Source organism: Cyclopterus lumpus, chromosome 1 (genome assembly GCF_009769545.1).
Source record: "Cyclopterus lumpus isolate fCycLum1 chromosome 1, fCycLum1.pri, whole genome shotgun sequence".
NCBI classification, from domain to species: Eukaryota; Metazoa; Chordata; class Actinopteri; order Perciformes; family Cyclopteridae; genus Cyclopterus; species Cyclopterus lumpus.
Window position 1 is genome coordinate 11924839 of NC_046966.1, and position 18608 is coordinate 11943446.

Sequence of the window (18608 nt, forward strand, 5' to 3'; positions counted from 1 at the left end):
CTTAGTGCGGTACCTGAAATGCCAATCGACTGATCCAGTCTCTGTAATAGGATGTCATGATCAATGGTGTTGAACGCAGCACTAAGGTCTAATAATACCAGTATGGAGATGAGTCCTTTATCTGATGCAATTAGGAGGTCATTTGTAATTTTCACCAGTGCTGTCTCTGTGCTGTGGTGTTTTCTAAATCCTGACTGAAACTCCTCAAATAAACTATTCTGATGTAGAAAGTCACACAACTGATTTGCGACTACTTTCTCAAGGATCTTAGAGAGGAAGGGAAGGTTAGAGATCGGTCTGTAGTTAGCCAACACCTCTGAATTAAGAGTGGGCTTTTTCAGGAGAGGTTTAATTACAGCTACTTTGAAGGAATGTGGTACATGGCCTGTTAGCAAAGACACATTAACAATATCCAACAGAGAGGTGCCAATTAAAGGCAACACGTCTTTAAGCAGCCTCGTTGGGATGGGGTCTAAGAGACAGGTAGACGGTTTAGAAGTAGAAACCGTTGAGGACAATTGGTCTAGGTTAATGGGAGAAAAGCTATCCAAATATACACCAGGGCATACAGCCGTTTCCAAGGCCACTCCTCTTGATGACAGATCGGCAGTAGTTGAGGGCAAGAGATCATCAATCTTGCCTCTAATAGTTAAAATCTTTTCATTGAAGAAGTTTATGAAGTCATTACTACTAAGGTCTATAGGAATACACGGCTCCGGAATTTAGATATCGTTAGCCTACTTATACACTTGTCTGGCACAATAGTTAATATTGTAAGTTTAAGACGGCCCCTTTATTTTCTTTTTACTGTATGCCTGCTAACTGCATCCCTGCCTGTAATAAGAGCACCTGATTATGAGAAATGTTTATCAAAGTGACTCGAAGCAGATACGAGGAAAGGCCGGTGTGTCTGATGTGTGGTTGGAGAGATCAATGGTGCGAGTTGGCCTGAAACTGTGTAGGCGCCTTCTGATGCTCTTGCCTTTGCTGATGATCATCGAGACTCAGCACTTTTAGACTCCATTGCTTCCTGGAAATAAAGCAGAGAGATGTGAGCAGAAGTGGATGCCCAAAAAGAAGACTTAAGATCATGAATGTCTACGTCTTGTCGACGAAGAGAACATTGAGCAGTTGTTGATTTATGGGGATGAACTGTTTCAGTCTTTTGATATTTAACTTCTGCAATTGCTCCAAACCACGAGGAGTTCTTCCAAATCAGTTTCCCACCCATTCATTAATTCATCAGAACAGTGAGTACATCACACTGTACTCCACACAGTGATGTGCATGTTGATAATGCAGCAGAGTCATGATGCCCACACTGCCCTGGTTTACTGGTTTCATTGTTTTGTGAGTGATTCGGAAGCTATACATGTTAAAGTCCTCAGCTTGTTGCTATATCTACATTTGTGTTGCTTTAACAGTCCCTAACGCATCGCAATGTATCAGTGCTATGATATTTAAGCACCTAGCACAATATTAACATGATAAGAATCTAATAATCTAATTGCCTCCAATGAGAGGGTATACAGTCATAATACATGCCAGTCATTCAAGCCCCTCAAACCTTCGTCTGAATTCAACCTCATTATCTGATTCACAGCAATACAGAGATGACACCAGCAAGCAAAGCCCACTTCTATTTTATTTACCAGAAGTGGTTCACCAGCTTGGGTTTTCACACACACTCACACACACACACACACACACAGGAACTTTCCTGTCAAAGGATGGTTGTTCTCGTACGAAGAAAGCAAAGTACAAAGGCGGTCAAAGGCGAGTGCTGTTTATCTCTGCGTGCATTGGTTCACCTCGAGTGGGCTCCTAGATCATTTGTGCCACTCTGTATATCAAGAGAGGTGTTTCAGTCCTTGAGCAAGCAGATATTGCTGCCTGTCTGCTGCATCGTGTACTGTATCTGCTGTTCTCGAGTTCTTTTACGGAACCTTTTGTGCGGAGAAAACGTCTTTCTTCTGACGCCGTTATGATGTAAAAGAAAATCCTGTTAAGTTAGTCACCAACATATTACAGCCTACAGACCGTTTGGTGCAATATATGTGTAAAGGTTATCTATTACTGGTAGTGTTGGCCTGCTACATATGGAACACCGCTAAAGGCACGTAGCAAAGTTACGCAGATCAAGCCACAACATTAAACACTGAGTCTCGTGAAAACTATAAACCACAGACACTTTTTGTAAACATGAGACTCATTTGTGTCCCCTGCAAGTTATCACTCTCCTTTCAGTGCCACAGTAGCATGACACATACTGTGTGCACACTCACAAATACACCGACATGGGGCATTTTGTTTCTGCATCTTTTACGTTTGATAGATTCCACAGTGGTCTGGTGATTTAGCTCAAAAAGTTATTGAATTGTCATTTGTTTTGATATAAAAGTTTGTTTTAAGCAAAACTAATTAAAATTCATACACTGTAGGCACAGCCATGGGAGCAATTTGGGGTTAGGTGTCTCGCCCAAGGACACGCGGAGCCGTGGATCGAACCACTGATCCTCTGATTGAAGATTGAAGGACGACCCTGCTCACCACTGAACTACTCCACTAAATGCATTCATCAGGCTTGATTCAATGTGTTACATGCATCCCAACTATTTCTGTTTCCACTGTTTTATTTAATGTATTTTGTATTCAATATTTGCGCCACACCACAGGTTTCTTATTTTTTGTACCTGTTTTAAACCAGCTAACGTTGTTAGCATTACCTCTTTTTCTGAAGCTAATCCTCTTTAATTGCATCAGTGGTGAGTAATGTAAAGAGAAATATGCTAATGTTTCAAACAAAAATGCTACTTTTCCCATTTGGTATATCATATCTGGTGTTCTTCATTAGTGCAGAGGCATTGCACTGGCCAGTCTCAAATTGTATTCAATTAACATTGGATTTAGAGATCCTTCATTTATCAAGCTCCTCTTTTATGGAACCAGCTTCCACTTTCAGTCCGGGAGGCAGACACAGTCACCTCATTCAAGAATAGACTTAAGACTTTCCTCTTCAATAGTGCTTATAGTTAGGGCTGAATCAGGTTTGCCCTGGTCGAGCCCCTAGATATGCTGCTATAGGCTTATAGGCTGCTGGGGGATGTTTTAGGATACACTGAGCACCTATCTCCTCTTCTCTCTCTACTTATGGATGAATTTACATCTCTCCATTGCACCTTACTAACTCTGCTTCCTCCCCGAAGTCTTTGTGACTTCACATCTCATAGGGTCCATTGGACCTGGCGATGTCTGATGCCTGGTGAGCCTGGCCCTGCTGATTGCCCTGCCCCCCCTCCTCTCTACCTCCTTCTGTTTCATGGATTGGAGTTCCATTCATACATTGTCATATTCATGTAACTTTGTAATGCTGTTCATTCTGTACACATGACATCTATTGCTTATGTCCATCCGGGGAGAGGGATCCTCCTCTGTTGCTCTCCTGAAGGTTTCTTCCCTTTTTTCCCTGTGAAAGGTTATTTTTGGGGAGTTTTTCCTGATCCGATGTGAGGTCCTGGGACAGGGATGTCGTATGTGTACAGATTGTAAAGCCCTCTGAGGCAAATTTGTAATAAACTGAATTGAATTGAAATTTAAGGGTTTTGATTCACTTATGCTTATTTAGAATATGTAACTGTTATATATTACATAGTCTAATTTTATTGTGACATCTGTTCCTCTATTTACTCCCCTTACATTCCCATGAGAGCAAAGGGGAAAGAGAAATACTGCAGGGGGGAAATGCAGACTCAATTGTGGTCAAAACTTCTAAAAAAAAACATCCCCTCTGCACAAGCGATACGATCCAGAAGTGGTGAGCTCTTCATTTTTAGTGTTTCCCGTGATGCCATAAAAAATGCCATGTGATTGCCTCATGAATATGATAATTTGTTTTCAAATTTATCAGAACATTTGGTTTCATTTCAGAAATGTGCAGATTATACAGATGCAGACCAGTCATTAGGTAACTAATAAAGATGATTCATCGGAGTGTTCAGAGATCTGTCAGGTAGCGGTGGAGACAGGCGTGACTGGGAGTGGTCTAGTGACACTTTCATCCATTCTCATTGGCATGAAACACCAGAGACTGAGAGAGAACGGTTTTAGTCAGACGACCACAAAACAACTCAATCTGTCTGGCAGTGAAACGGTTAAACTGCACTTTTTCTTTTTCTGCCTCCCAGCTGTCTGGTATTACTGGTGGAGTCTGGTGCCCAGAAATAAGGTGCAGTGTGGTATCACTCTATCAGATGGGTACGATAGTAACCATCAGGCGATGTGCAAAAAGTTCTCTGCTTAGCTTTGAGGTGTTTTTTCTGGAAAACAGACTCCTTTTATTCTTTGCATCTCATCTTCTCTTTTTATCTATCCGTCCATCATTCTCTACATTTGTCTATCTCCTTTTCCCTCCCTGTTTACATGTGTGCATTATGTGTGCTTTGCTGAGCATGCTGTTTGCCCTTGGGGTGTTTTTTATTTATACATTCTTGGCACAAGCAGTGTTTTTTAAATTCTCCCCGCAGGGGAATCACTTGACCCTTGTTTACACTGCAGGAGCACACACAATATTGATGATAAAAAGTCTTATTTTCATGTAGTTCCCTGATCACTAAACACACATGCAAGTGTGCACATGCAGACACTGTTGTTGACGCTCTGGTAATTGCCCCCCTTGCTAAGCCCTGGAGTTTATAATGATTACAGTGGAAGTTTTTACATTTAGACAGAAGTAGACAAAAGCAGGCTTCTTATTTCTAACAAAGACTGTCAATTCTGATGGCGAAATGACATCTGCAGCTAGCTAACAGGTTTTTCTTCATCTGTAGCTAGCTAACAGGTTTTTTTTCATCTGTAGCTAGCTAACAGGTTTTTTTTCATCTGTAGCTAACTAGCTAATTAATGCTGAGTTGTAAACTTCACCCCAGCTGTTTATGCTGTTAGCCATGTTAGCTGCTAGCACACCTGTTACTAACAATTGGTCTCTTGTGTTTTGCAATTTTGTAAAAGTTTAAGAAAGACGCCATGTTTAGGGGTTAATTTCGATCAATTCAGCCACACTGACAAATCCCATCAGAGTGTGAATATTATATAAAAATCCGATAAATAGAAAAGCCAGTCTCAATATGCATCCGGTTATTAATTTAACAATTTCTGTTTTTTATGCTTGTATAAGTACACATCCGTGCTATCATAGCCTTTTTATAAACACAGATCTTTATTCATCAGATGTGTGGAAGCGGAGTAACTCGTAACTCGTATAAATATGATTACCACTGATTATAGAACTTCAAAAGTGCTGTGAGTGAGAGTGTGGTCCACAGTGAGTGTGGCTCTCATTCATAATACGCTGAAACACAGCGAGTTACTAACCTCACATCCTGTACCAAATGCAGCAGGAAATGCTTGATTTCCTGTAGTGAATTGTAAGTGGGGGCTATCGTGTACTTGTGTGTGTGTATCTGACACATTGGGAGTGTGTGCCTGTATATGGTGTCAACATTTGTTCTACATTTGAAGTTCTATCAAGTAACGTGTATATCTTAAAATCATCCTCTGAGAACAGCCCTTAATTAAATACAGATAACAGTTTCATATTGACAATTATTAGGTTGCCACAGATGTGTGAGGGTCATTAGTCAGTTGGAAGGTGCAGATAAGTGTGAAGTTCCTTCTTATCACCAAATCTAAATCAGTGGAGAAAGCGCACCTCACATTTTCAAATCCATCCAGAGTTGTCATTAGTTGGTTGACTATGTCCCTAAATGACATCAATGAAAGCAATTACATAAGCCGAGAATAGATTTGACACATTGGTGATATTATATGACTGTGTTGCAAAACAAATTCAAACCTTGGAGGGTTCTTGAAACATCTCCTCACTCACACATCTGTCTCTCCTTTATTTCACCTGCGTTTTTACTGAATATTGTTTTCAGGAACAATCAAACTATTTAAGACACAGTGTGAAGAAAGTAGTCTTTTCTGTCAGTGATGCCAAACTGCTGAATTCACAAGAAAAATGACCTTGTTTTGCAATTTTGGCCACATCCCTCTTGACTAACAAGCTTTTAACAGTGTTGTCAAACACACACACACACACACATACACACACACACACACACACACACACACATACACACACACACACACACACACACACAAACACACACATACACACACACACACATACGCACGTACACACACACGCACACACACACACAACTGCCACCTCTGATCCCCGAAAATACTATACTGTTGTCAAGGAAACAGCCAGAGCCTATCAAAGTATGTGTGTGTGTGTGTGTGTGTGTGTGTGTGTGTGTGTGTGTGTGGATGTGTGTGTGCGTGTGTGTGTGAGTGTGTGTGTGTGAGAGATAGAGTGAGAAAGGGTGCATTTGTGCATCTTGGAATAGCTTCAGTGACGCATACATTTGCTCACAAACACCATGCCAGCTAACCGCCCTCTTTCACCTCCCCATTCTGTGTTACAACGTACATCCATCTGTCCTCTCATCTTTTTCTTTCTTTTCTTTTTCTGTTCTTTGATTTTACTCCTCTGCTCTGTCCCTTTCTCTAACTTCTTCTCCTCCACCTTTCTCCCTGTCTTTCCTCTCCTCTCCTGTCGAAGCTCGTATTCAGGGAGTTGTGGTTCATTCCTTCCTCTTCTTGGAAACTATCAAGCTTTCACCAGATCTGACATTTCCACTAACCCACAGATTGATTCTTGTTATTTCCTATCATCACATTTCATTATCTTCCACCTTCATGAAAAAGTGGAAACGCATCTAATCAATCTTCCCAGTCTCAAGCTGATTAGATAAAGAAGTTATTTTTTCAAACAAGATTTCACGCAGAAAAAAAAGAATGCACCACAGGCTGCCACAGCTTGTTAGTTTGTGATATCAGTGGTAGCATTCTGCTTATGAGCCATGTAAGGTTTATTTTTCCAGGCAGTAAAATCCCATGAGGCAGCGATGACTTCATATTGTCTCTGATTAATGGCTCTACATGAAGATGGGGGGGGTGGATGAAAAACTCTGCCAAAATCCCTTCTCCTCTGTCCCCTCAAGGCATCTACCTACATTTATACAACAACCATGATGCTCTGGTGGCAAACTTGAATCTTATTTTCATATCTGGCTGTTGAGTTAAAGGATGTCTACATGTGACGCAGGTTTCGTTATTATTGACCTGTTAATTATTCCCACAAATGACGAAAGATGTCAGCTGTTTGAAAATCTTGTCCAACAGTTTTGCCGTGTTTTAGGCAGCCTCTCTTAATATAGATTTATTTTGACATGACAACTAGCTATATTTAAATGCTAATCCTTAATCCAGCATCAAAGAAAGAGTTAGCGCTGGCACCCTTCAGTACTGATAAATATAAACTTTAGCTTCAGTTCATCAATCTTCACTATGTCACTTTTATGGCTCCCGATCATAATGTCAGTTACATGTTATGGATTTATTTTTAGCAACACAAGATGACAAAAAGAATGATATCTGATAATCTGACCACATGTGAAAACAGATCACAAGGTCGTATGTGAGCTTTCTGTGTGAAGGTCAGACATCTCTGTTGTGTCCAGCTTATTAAACCCTCAACTTCATATACCAACTTACATCTACAGGAGCTCAGAGGCCTGCAACCAATAAAGTTTGCTGCAGTTTGGGCATTTTCGCAAGTGTTTGCGTGTATGTGAGAGTTTGTGATGTGTGTGTGCGCATGACTCCTTCTGAGTCACTGCTGTCGCCCTGGGTGCACAGCCAGGGCAGTGGAGAAGGGTTTATGTGTGAGTGTGTGCTAGAGAGAGAGTAAAGACTTAGTGTGTCTGTATACATGTGCGTGCATATTAACATCCATATATGTGTGTGTGTGTGTGTGTTTATTTGTCCTTTAGAGCAGCCCAGACCTGAATACTCGAGTCCATGACTGTGTCCAAAACTGGATATTTTTTCATCAATTTTGAGTCATCCATGTCTTACAAATATGTTAGTCTTTTTACATTTTGTTCTGTTGTTCGTTTTACCCACTGATTATAGTTTATCTCATTTTCAAAAACACACAGGTCAGTGTTGCTCCAACATACACTTTATTGTAAGTCGCTTTGCATAAAAGCATCAGCTAAATTAAATGTAATAATGTAATAATACACAGTCCTGCTGTCAGAAATCCTCACTACCTGTATTACTCCGATGCTAAAAATGTTTCCTTAAAAATACAGTTTCCTCTTGTTTCATTAACATTTGGTAAAATCTACAGCTGTTTAAGGTTTTATAAAAATAAAAATATATAGTTGTGACTTGTTTTACAGATGTCTTCAGGAGTATCAAATTGCTTTGGATTAGTTGACAATACAAACATTATGGATTAAAAATATATAGACTAATTATAGATAGAAAATATATAGAATATTTACAGCCTTATCCTTCAAGGTATTACTAGTATACAGTATAATCTAATAATTTTCACCTGGCTGCCAGGTTTGGTGATTAGCATTAATGCTAGCAATTCGCATGAGCCAATTCAAAGGGTAATGGCCATAGTGAACAGTAAGTTAAAACCAGTCAAATATGGTGCTTTTTATTTTCTGCAACTGTAGCACGACAACACGACGGAATTAGCAAGCTAGCTAGCTAACTAATCTTCCCCTAAATGAGCTTCATCTACACACTCTTGTCACAGAGTAGGGAAGCACATTGCTATTCACCAGATAATCCTAAACACCGATTAACCAGATTTTGTAACGTGCAAGTCCACAGAAAAGAGCGGAAAGGCTTGTGCTGTGCTGTGTTGATAATGCTACACTGGTTTCACAAACTGGGCCGATGATAGACGCGACTCGGCGCCAGTGTTGAGACACGTCAGCCAAAATTCTGGGGTTTAGTTACTCTTTAACATTAAACAAGAAGACACATTAGAAGTTGAGAAAATAAAGGACAAGAAGATGACTGAACAACAACAGCAAGAAAGCAGAAGCCTTGAGCCAGCTGGTCTAAATCATGTGCCATTGATCAGGCCACCTGTTGAGTGTGAACAGATTCGAATGATAGCCGGTCCACCTGAACTTCAATGTGTGAGTCAGTGCCGCCAGCAGTTGAGTTAAGGGACTGGACTCTTCCTCAGTGGAGTCAATTAAGCTGTCAGCATGAGTGTGATTGGAGCGGGACCCGATGGCTGTGACTCAGGATGCTGCTGATGAATCAAATGGAAAAAACAGCAACATTTTAGGGTTTCAGTCTGTTTTTTGGGGGGCCTCTGTCTGGACTGACGGGAGGTGGAAAGATGAAAAGAAAGAGAGAAGGAGGGTTTATTCCCACAATGAGGGTGTTTTCCAATTCGACTTTACAGTCAAATCTTTTCTTGGCATCACTGTGGGGGGAAAAACATGATAGAGGTCTATTAAAAACACTCTGTTGTGATTAAATGTGTGGCTTTCTTGATCGGAGCGTGCTTTTAGTGCAATTACGTGTATTATTGTTTGTTTTTTTCTGTTAAATGTTGACAACAAACACCAATTAAAAATACTTTTGGCAAGCTGTGTTAACAGCAACATATAAAGAAGTATGCAGTTAGTACCATGTGACCTGCAGTTGAACTGAGTAATGAGACTGATGATCACTTTCAGACAACTCTGTGAATTAGTTTTTTTACTAACGACTGAACAAATAGCAGCGGGGGTAAAGAAGAAAGGAGAGCGGCAGCATCAACAACATTTGAGGAGGACCCATGGAGGTTAAAAGCTCCATGTGTAGACGTTCAAATACGTCGCGTCTGAAACTAAAAAGGGCCCATTTCAAGCTGCTCCAGTGACTCACTGCTCCTTCTCCCGGCTTTACGGGAAGTGGAATGTGTTTTTAATTCTTCAGGTTTCCCCCCCCACACTTCCTCCTCCCCTTTTGGTGGAGGAGAAGAGGGTCAGACCGTGGGTTAATGTTTGTCTGTCTGTGTGAATGTTGTGGTGTGTCTGTTTGTTCATGTGTGTGTCTCAAGTCTCTACTTGAGAGCAGATAGACCAGATTATGTAATTGGTGTCTAGAGAGAGTTAGCAAAGCCACTCACTCCTAAGACAGCCCAAGTGGGGCTTCAGTGTGTCGACACAGTCCAAAACACGAGAGACGTCTACCTGAGCAGGGAATTCATTTGCTATCTCTCCGTGTTTCTTTGCCGGGAGCAGTGATTTCCTTCCTTTCTTCTTTTCTTCCTTTCTTCACAGTTTGACAAGAAGAAAGGAAGAAAATTGTCAAACTGTTCCTTTCAGCAAGTGAATAAGGAAAGCCCGGGTTTAAGATAAGATAAGATAAGATAATCCTTTATTAGTTTAAACCCCAACACAATCAATGATACCCTTGATACCCATTTCATTTTTCTGCCTCTCATTCTCTTAAATTAAAGTTAGTTATTTGTATATATAATACATACATATTATACAATATTTTCTGAATAATGTGAAATTAATAACTTATGACAAATATATACATAAAGTTGAGTTTTTCTTGGAAATAAATATTTTCCAAAATGTGTTCTTCCAGAATTTTAAAGTTATCACATAGTTAATTACAGAGAGATAATCAAACTATGAACTCTATAGTCTCACAACGGCTCATAATTAGGGTGTAGTATGTATCTTGTTAATATTAAAGTGTAGTATCTTGCACAAAATAAAAACCTTTTGATTCAAATTTGTGATTTTACTAAACTCGTCTGGACTTGACCTATTTGCTCTGCGATTGTTCATATAACTTCAGAAATACCGATGATAATAATTAATAGTTTTGATTCCCGGTTTTCCGTCAATGTTACAAATCATCTTTACCAGTAAGTATTATAATAAAAAAGAAAAACATCTGTATAATTAGAGTTGATCAAATACATCAACCCTCCATCAAATACTACCTTTCTCAAGCTCAAATTGTTTTGTTTTTCTCGCTTGTCTTACACTATACAGGTGTTGAAGTTAATGTGTGCACCCCTCCTGTACTTCTATTGTTTTTCAGAAGCTCAAGAATAATACAAGCTTTTATTATTTCTGCCTCTAACCATCACCTTACAGAAGTAAGTGCAGAGTCTTGTTATGTTGCCCCGTGGCTGTTGTCAGTCAAAAGCATCACCTCCAGCCCAGACTGGCTTCCTTGGAAACTCTTGGCCTATATCTGTTTGTCTTGACTAGGGTTTTTCCAGCCTGAGGTGGCTATTTTGGTCAGATAAATACAATGTTGTTTTGGGAGCGGGGGTTGAGGAGCGAGGCACAGATGAGATCACCTCTCAAGGCTCCCGAGCTGCAAAACAACAGGCAGCAAGACAAGACAAGAACTGCCACGAACGGAGGCGGAAAAATAAAGGCTTGGAAATTATTGACATCCCGTCCAGGATTGAAGTTGGCCCGAGGCAAGGATTCGAGAGAGAACCTGTCCCTCTGTCTCTCAGAAAAATGGAGAGAGAGATTTGGAAACATTTCTTTTTCTTTTTTTTTTAAATCAGTGAAGACATATTTGTGATCATAAGACATGTTGCTTTGTGCCGCTGACGAGAAGGAAAAGTGTTCAATGGCTGCTGAGGGTATTTTAAGGTCTTCACCACCGGGCAGACCAGACACATCTGTATTTTGTTATGTGATTAGATTTGTTTGCGTTTGGCTCTGAGGCCATGGGAAAATTAAGGTTTTTTTTCTTTTTCATTTTCTTGTGCAAAAGGGAGCATTCTACGGTATACTTCATATTTGAATGATGAGAACTTCTGTCTTTCTTGCTCCCTCTGTCTGTCTGTCTGTCTGTCTGTCTGTCTGTGTCTGTGTCTGTGTTTGGACAATGGGAATGACTTGTGTGTCTCAGCTGTCTTCAGATCAGTGGCTACAAGTGAGTGTTTCCATGTACACTCATGTCTGTGTGTGTGTGTGAAGGAGAGTTTATTACCATGCGGTTGTCTGCGGTTCCAGCCAGGTGTGGCGGTAGTTGCTCAGGTGTTTGGCGTTGCTACCAGGTACAACACCGGCATGAGCTCTGAGAAAACAACTTCTGAAAACATGACTGTGCAGTGTTGGAATGTAACATTTACCCAAGTACTGTACTCAGGTATTTTAAGGTACTTGTACTTTACTTGAATATAAGCATGTTTTGGTGCTTTAAACTTCTACTGAAATAAAGTATGAAGTCTAATGAACTCATAATGTTTAATACTTCCATTAGAGTTTTTCTTGGAAAGGCGCAATCACTTCTTGAAGTGTTGTTGCCAAGAAATGTTTATTAGTATTTATGTTATATATATATTACAAATTATGATTTTAAATTAAATATATATATATTTAATTTTAAAAAATTAAGAAAAAATAAATATACAGTATATATATATATATATATTGTACCAACAATAGACAATATACATATTCATATACATAATATGCCTATGTTTATTGTTATGTCCCTTTCACCTCGTCAAATTCCTTGTATGTGCAATGTACTTGACAATAAACGATTCTGGTTCTGATTCTGATATAATGTGATAATCAGTGAGCTTTAGAGGTGTTGGTAGTAGGCGAGTCACAATAATGATGCAACCATTATTTCTGACCTCAATATTGCCTGTTGTGTTTAAATGTTTGTTTACAAAAGTATGTCACAAACATTTTAGCATGAAGCCAGAATAAACAGCAGGGTTTTCCCTATCATTAAGAAATGTTTTAAAAGGTGTACTTACATTATTATGTTATTATATCATCATTATATAAATGGCATAAAATGGTCTTAAATTCACAATAATATATTTTTTTATGTTTATCACAACTATTTCTTGGATCGTCCAAGAAAAGTAGATATCGTGACAGGTCTAATTTTGTTTTTAACCTTTGGACAGAGCTAGACTAGCTGCCCTTTGTCCAGTCTTTATGCTAAGCAAAGCTTTATATATACTGTACACAGTGCTGTGCATGAATGCACTTTTGAATGCGATCAACTGAACGAGAATTTCCTGCATCTGTAGAGCAATCCAAGGAGCGGAGACATTGGCCACTGTCTCTTCCCCGCCTGAAAAGTCAACTTGTCGAGTGAGTGTTGAGCCGTTGCTATAGAGCAGAGAGAGGATCAAGCTCTTCACAGCCCACATGTATGCATGAAACTAATAAAACACCATAGCATCCGAACATTTGAAAGAAAAGAAAGGAGGAAATTAACCTGAACTAGAGAACTTTGAGCTAACACTGACTACAGACAAGAGTGGTATTAATCCTGTCACTTAACTCTTGGCAGGAAATCAAATAAGTGTATTTCCCAAACTCTCAAACCATTCTTAAGGCTTTGAATTCAATTCAATTGAATTAATTTTGTATAGCCCAAAATCACAAATTACATCTGAATGCGGGACTTGTTCCATAATAACTTTTTTATGTCGTAATGGAACTTTTACATTTTACCATCCAAACAACTTTTACATTTTAACATCCAAACAACCTTCCTCCACCGTTGACTAGTGTGTGTGCGTGTGTGTGTTTCTAAGGTGTGTGTGTGTGTGTGTGTGTGTGTGTGTGTGTGTGTGTGTGTAAACCCTCATGCATCTGGAGCACCTCAAAGGGTGTGTGGGAGTAGGGAGTTTTGTGGTAAAATGAGGTCATCATTGCTGTTGATTTATGTGACACATGCTATTACTTACACTGCTGTGACTTCACCAACGTCTCCGCTGACAGCATGAATAATACATGTCCCCACCAAAGGATGACATCCTCCACTTTCTCCTCTCTCATCTGTTATTTCATAAAGTTTACTTCATCATTACTGACCCATGTTGGCACGGCGTGTGTGTGCGTTTCTGTGTGAGTTGTCCCTGTTTTATTTCCACATCGGCTCCTGTGCTGATTATCTGCCATCTTCCATCCAGTTCAACAAGTTCAGCCTTCACATTTATAGTTTACGCAATTGCACAACAGGATATGTGAAGGAGTGTATGCTTGTGTATGTGTGTGTGCCACACCCTAGTTTAAGAAAAGTGATTGGCATGCGGTGATCATTACTAGTGATACATTGTGTAAATGTTGTCTTACCGTAACACAGGTGTCAAACTGACTCACTACACAAATCTTTCTTCCGTTTCATTTCAGTCATTGATACATGCAGTACAACGACATTTGGGCTTTTACAGAGACGTGCAGTGATTTGCCTGTAGTGTTGAGAAACACAACTGACCGCCAGAGAGTAATAGTCATGGATGGGTGGCGGATCCCATCCCGGATGTGCTTTTGACAGCCTGGCTCAGACATTTTGCCCCAGATGAAGCTCCGGGTTGAGCCGCAGGACGGCAACTTCCAAAGAGAGGTCACCGTGGTCAGCGCTGAACGGGCACGAACGTGGGGACAAAGTGAAGGAGAGAGGAGGAAGGGGGTGGAGGAGGAGTGGTGTGGATGGGTGGGGGTGATGGGTATGGGGACGGAGGACAGCCGTTCCTGTCAGCATCCATCAGGAAGCCCAGGGGTGACATGGGAGCAGGCAAGACAGAAGGAATAAAGGGAGGCGAAGGAGGCGGAGGAGGAGGAGGAGGAGAGGTCAGGGTGGGGAGTCGGCCCTTAACTAGTCACCCCTCAGCCCATCGTTACAGCCCTGTAGTACACTTGTTTGCTGTCCCACACCACCTCCTCCCCTCTCCATCTGTTCTCAGTGCAGATGTGTAACCCTGCAGCTGTTGGATTTCTCAACATGTTATTCCTTACAGAGCCGTTACAGTTGTTTTACACGTTACTGCTTTACTTTAAATTATATTATGGACATGGTGACTATTGGCCAAAACATGTCATACACAGACTGGAGGATTATTGAAAGAAAAAACAAAAAAATTAGGGGAGAAAACATAATGAATACAGATGCCTCATTATCCTATTGAATTGGATTTTTATTCCACTTAATTTAAATCGCTGAATAAATATGAGATGTGGATTCAGGCTAGAAGAGTTGTAGAGGAAGAATAACCATTAGCAGTAATGTAGGCAATTTGTAATGGAATGAATGGTCCTTTAATGTACAAACTGATCTTAATATCAGAAGAAAGTCATCCTTTTTAAAATACAGCTTGCTCACGGTGTGGTAGAAAGCCCCCCAGCTCCAGTCAGCTCCACCTTAACATTATAGAAATAATAACATCCTCAGGTTGACTTATAGATAATAACCTGCAGTCTCACTGTGGAGACGTTGTCTGCAGTTTTCAGATCCCAGAGGGAAAAACATGTTTTGCTACTGCTGGCCTCTGCAGCCCAGACATAAACAGCGGTGTGGCCGGGCAGAGGAAGCTGTGAGGCTGGTGCTGCAGGAGGCCGCTGGCGGTGAGACAGGCAGTGGCCAACATGTCCACAGCACTGTGACACTCAGGTGCAAACACTGTTATGACAAATCAGAACTTACGGAATGATTCTGAAATGAACACACTGCGTGTAGTCAGGGTTTAAGCTTTTTCACATCAAAGACTCTTCACCTCCGCCCCCGGCTCATTTACTGCCAAAAAAGATATCTCCCCATTAGACCATGAACCCGTTTAATTAGATTAAAAAAAAATAATATCCTTTGGATTCACTTCTGAGAAGGCTCTTGTTGGTAAATATAACTTGGTTCAGAATGATAGAACTGAGTTAATGCCAGCAGAGTAAAGAGCAAAACCTATGAACAGAGCGGTCCTTAAATGTACATATCGTGCTGATGTTTCGGGTGTAAAACATTGTTACTTTTAACCTAGATCCCTGGGGGTTCCTGGAACCCACTGGCAACTACTGTGGCTAAATATGATTGTCACTTTAGGCCTATATACATATATAGACTAGATCATACTTGTATATATGTGCATACAGAGATCAAATGCCGCACATATGTTGAAGAAAGAAAAAGTGAGATTTTTAGGTAAAGTGACAGGAAAATGTAGGGCAAAAGACCATATACAGTATATATACATGTATATACATATATATATATATATAAAGTTTCAGTTGGTTGCAATCTGCTAGATAACACAACACACTGGCCCACTAACATGAGAAGATCAATACCATGTTTCTGTCTGTTTAATATGAACCTGGAACCAAAACAGTCATCTTAGCTTAGCATAAAGACTAGAAACAGCTGTCCTAATCTGCATAAAGCTATATAGCTATATAGCCTGTCTCACAACCCCCTGTAAAACTGTAAAACCACATGGATTATTTTTATTCTTAATTTTGTCCAGATTAAACAAACTACATACTACATATTATGTGTAGAGGTGCTGGTGAGCAGAATTGGACAGAGCCAGGCTAGCTGTTTCCAGCCTAATGCTAAGCTAGGCTAGCAAATGCTTGGTAGCTTCATATTTATCATACAAAAATGAGATCGGCAACAACATTCTCATTTAATGCTCAGCAAGTTAAGCATGTTTCCCAAAGTGGCACACACACACAGGCGCGCACGCACGCACACACACACACACACACACACACAGGCACGCACACACACACACACGCACGCACACACACACACACACACACACACACAACCCTCCCAAACAAGTCTTTCTTTTCTGCAATCCATCTTGATACCATTACACTGTCAGACAGACCATTAACAAACAAACTGATTCATTCTGGGTCAGACAATACTGATAAAGTGGTCTTGTTTCAACAAAGCCAGCAGACTGCCAGAAAGATACTGTATGTGATTGTTACGGAAAGAGAACCAACTTGTATCCAACATGAGCTGATAGACAGACAGATACACACACACGGAAAACCAGACAGACAGGTCCTTATGCACAGAGAGTCCTTCTTGTGAAGCTGGGTGTGTAAGACAGGGAGTGCCCGAAACGCGCGCACACGCACACACACACACACACACACTCAAACACACAAAAACAAATGTGAAAGTACAGGGTTAGAATTGGTACAATAAACACTGAGTGGAGTCACGTGTGTTTACTCAGTTTAAAGAGCATGTTGGATCCCGTTACTGACTTATGTGCACCAGTGTATATTTCACTCCACAAACAAGACAAAATAAATATAGTTGTTGTCATATTATTTACTTTGTTTTATGGCTGCGTGTGTGTATGAACTGGTATAACTGTGTGTGCAAGTTAATCTTTTTCATGGGAGTAGGAGACATTTCTACTCTTTGGAAACGTAAAATACAGCAATATTTTCTCATCATGCATATTTTGTTTATATTTTATTTTGTTTCCATAGTGTCTTTGAAGCTCTGCTCTCTATCCCTTATCATCTATCAGCGTTGTCTTGACTTCACGCTGACAAAAGGTCTCTATTTAAAGGGAAATTCCAGTTTAGGACAACTTTGTCGCTTATTAACAGTTTTGTTCACATTGGTAATGATGTGTATGAATAATGTGCATGATTCTTGAGATTTCTATGACATTACAAAAAAAGTCAGCGATGAGGATCTGACAAACAGTCAGATGATTAGAAACAAACCTCCCTGGTTAGTCTCTTAAAACAAAGACAAACATCCAAATGAACTATCTGTTGTAATCTACCACAGTTTAAAGTCCAACTTCCTCGTTCAACTTTGATCTACTGTACTTCACAAATAAAGGTCATTACTGACATTGTAGGTGTACATACTGTCATGTGTACCTCAAAGTGAAGTGGTTTAGTGGATCTGGCGAACAGCTTGTGTTTCTCTGCCTGTTGGACTCTATTATAGTGAGCTCACCATGTTCCCAGATCTCAGCAGTTGCTTTTGTGATTACAAGGTTATTATAAACGATGGAAATGATGATCAAAACTACAAAAATAAGACCCAACAGTAATTATGTTGTCATTGTAGGGTATTTATGGGAATATAAACTGCCTCTTCTAAAAATCTAGCTTCAACAAGTTTGCTTCATTAGATGAGCTGACGCGAGGAAACTGATTGTGATGAAGCAGAAATCTTTAGGAAAGTCAATCTGCCAGACTGCAGCTCAGAAACTATAGCAGTAGGAGTAAGCTTTCACAACAGATGTTCAGGCCCTGCTTATAGCTAACAGGAATCTGCAGTGATTGTGCATTTCTTGTCTGCATCTCTGTCTATAACAGAGTCAACAGTCGTAGATTTGAGATGGGACAGATTCCAAGAAACTTATATGTGAAAGCTTCTTTTCTTCCCACAATTTTGTTTGCTTCTTTCACTTTTCAGTTTCATGAGTACATTTCTTAACCACAGAATCCCACAAACTGAAAGCACAGAGCAGCAAATGCTTAAGAACGTGTTTGATAAGTGAAACGTGCAAACGTTACCTTATGGCAAATATGGTCAGCTCGTTTGTGTGAGGCTGCAGGGTAGATTTTCGTCTTAATTTAGACAGTTTCAGTAAGCCCAGCTGCTCCTGGTTCCAGAGAAACACACACAAACTTAGTTCTTTGAAATCCTCCCCCACACTTTTGTTTTCACACTTAATGACAAAAACATAAACCGCATTTCCCCTAAAGCCAGCACAAAGACTTAAAAACTAACTTAGGGAAATAGAGAGCTCTGGTAGACAACTAGCCACCAGTGGCCAGGCATGTTCTCTGTTGCTTGATCTTGTCTGATATGCTGTTACTGCTGGCCTTTGATGCTGGTCAAGTGATAATCAGGGGAACTACAGCATTTCTGGGTCACTGAAACTAGGAATG

General features: G+C 40.2%; 1 long non-coding RNA gene across 1 annotated transcript; it reads right to left on the reverse strand.

The window, feature by feature from the left end:
- Positions 1-632: 632 nt before the first annotated feature.
- LOC117751216 lies at positions 633-18542 on the reverse strand. The gene is made up of 3 exons (XR_004611881.1): positions 18448-18542; positions 18231-18319; positions 633-1030 (listed from the first exon to the last, which is right to left on the reverse strand). It is a non-coding gene; the product is annotated as an uncharacterized LOC117751216 (long non-coding RNA).
- Between the last annotated feature and the right edge of the window lie 66 nt (positions 18543-18608).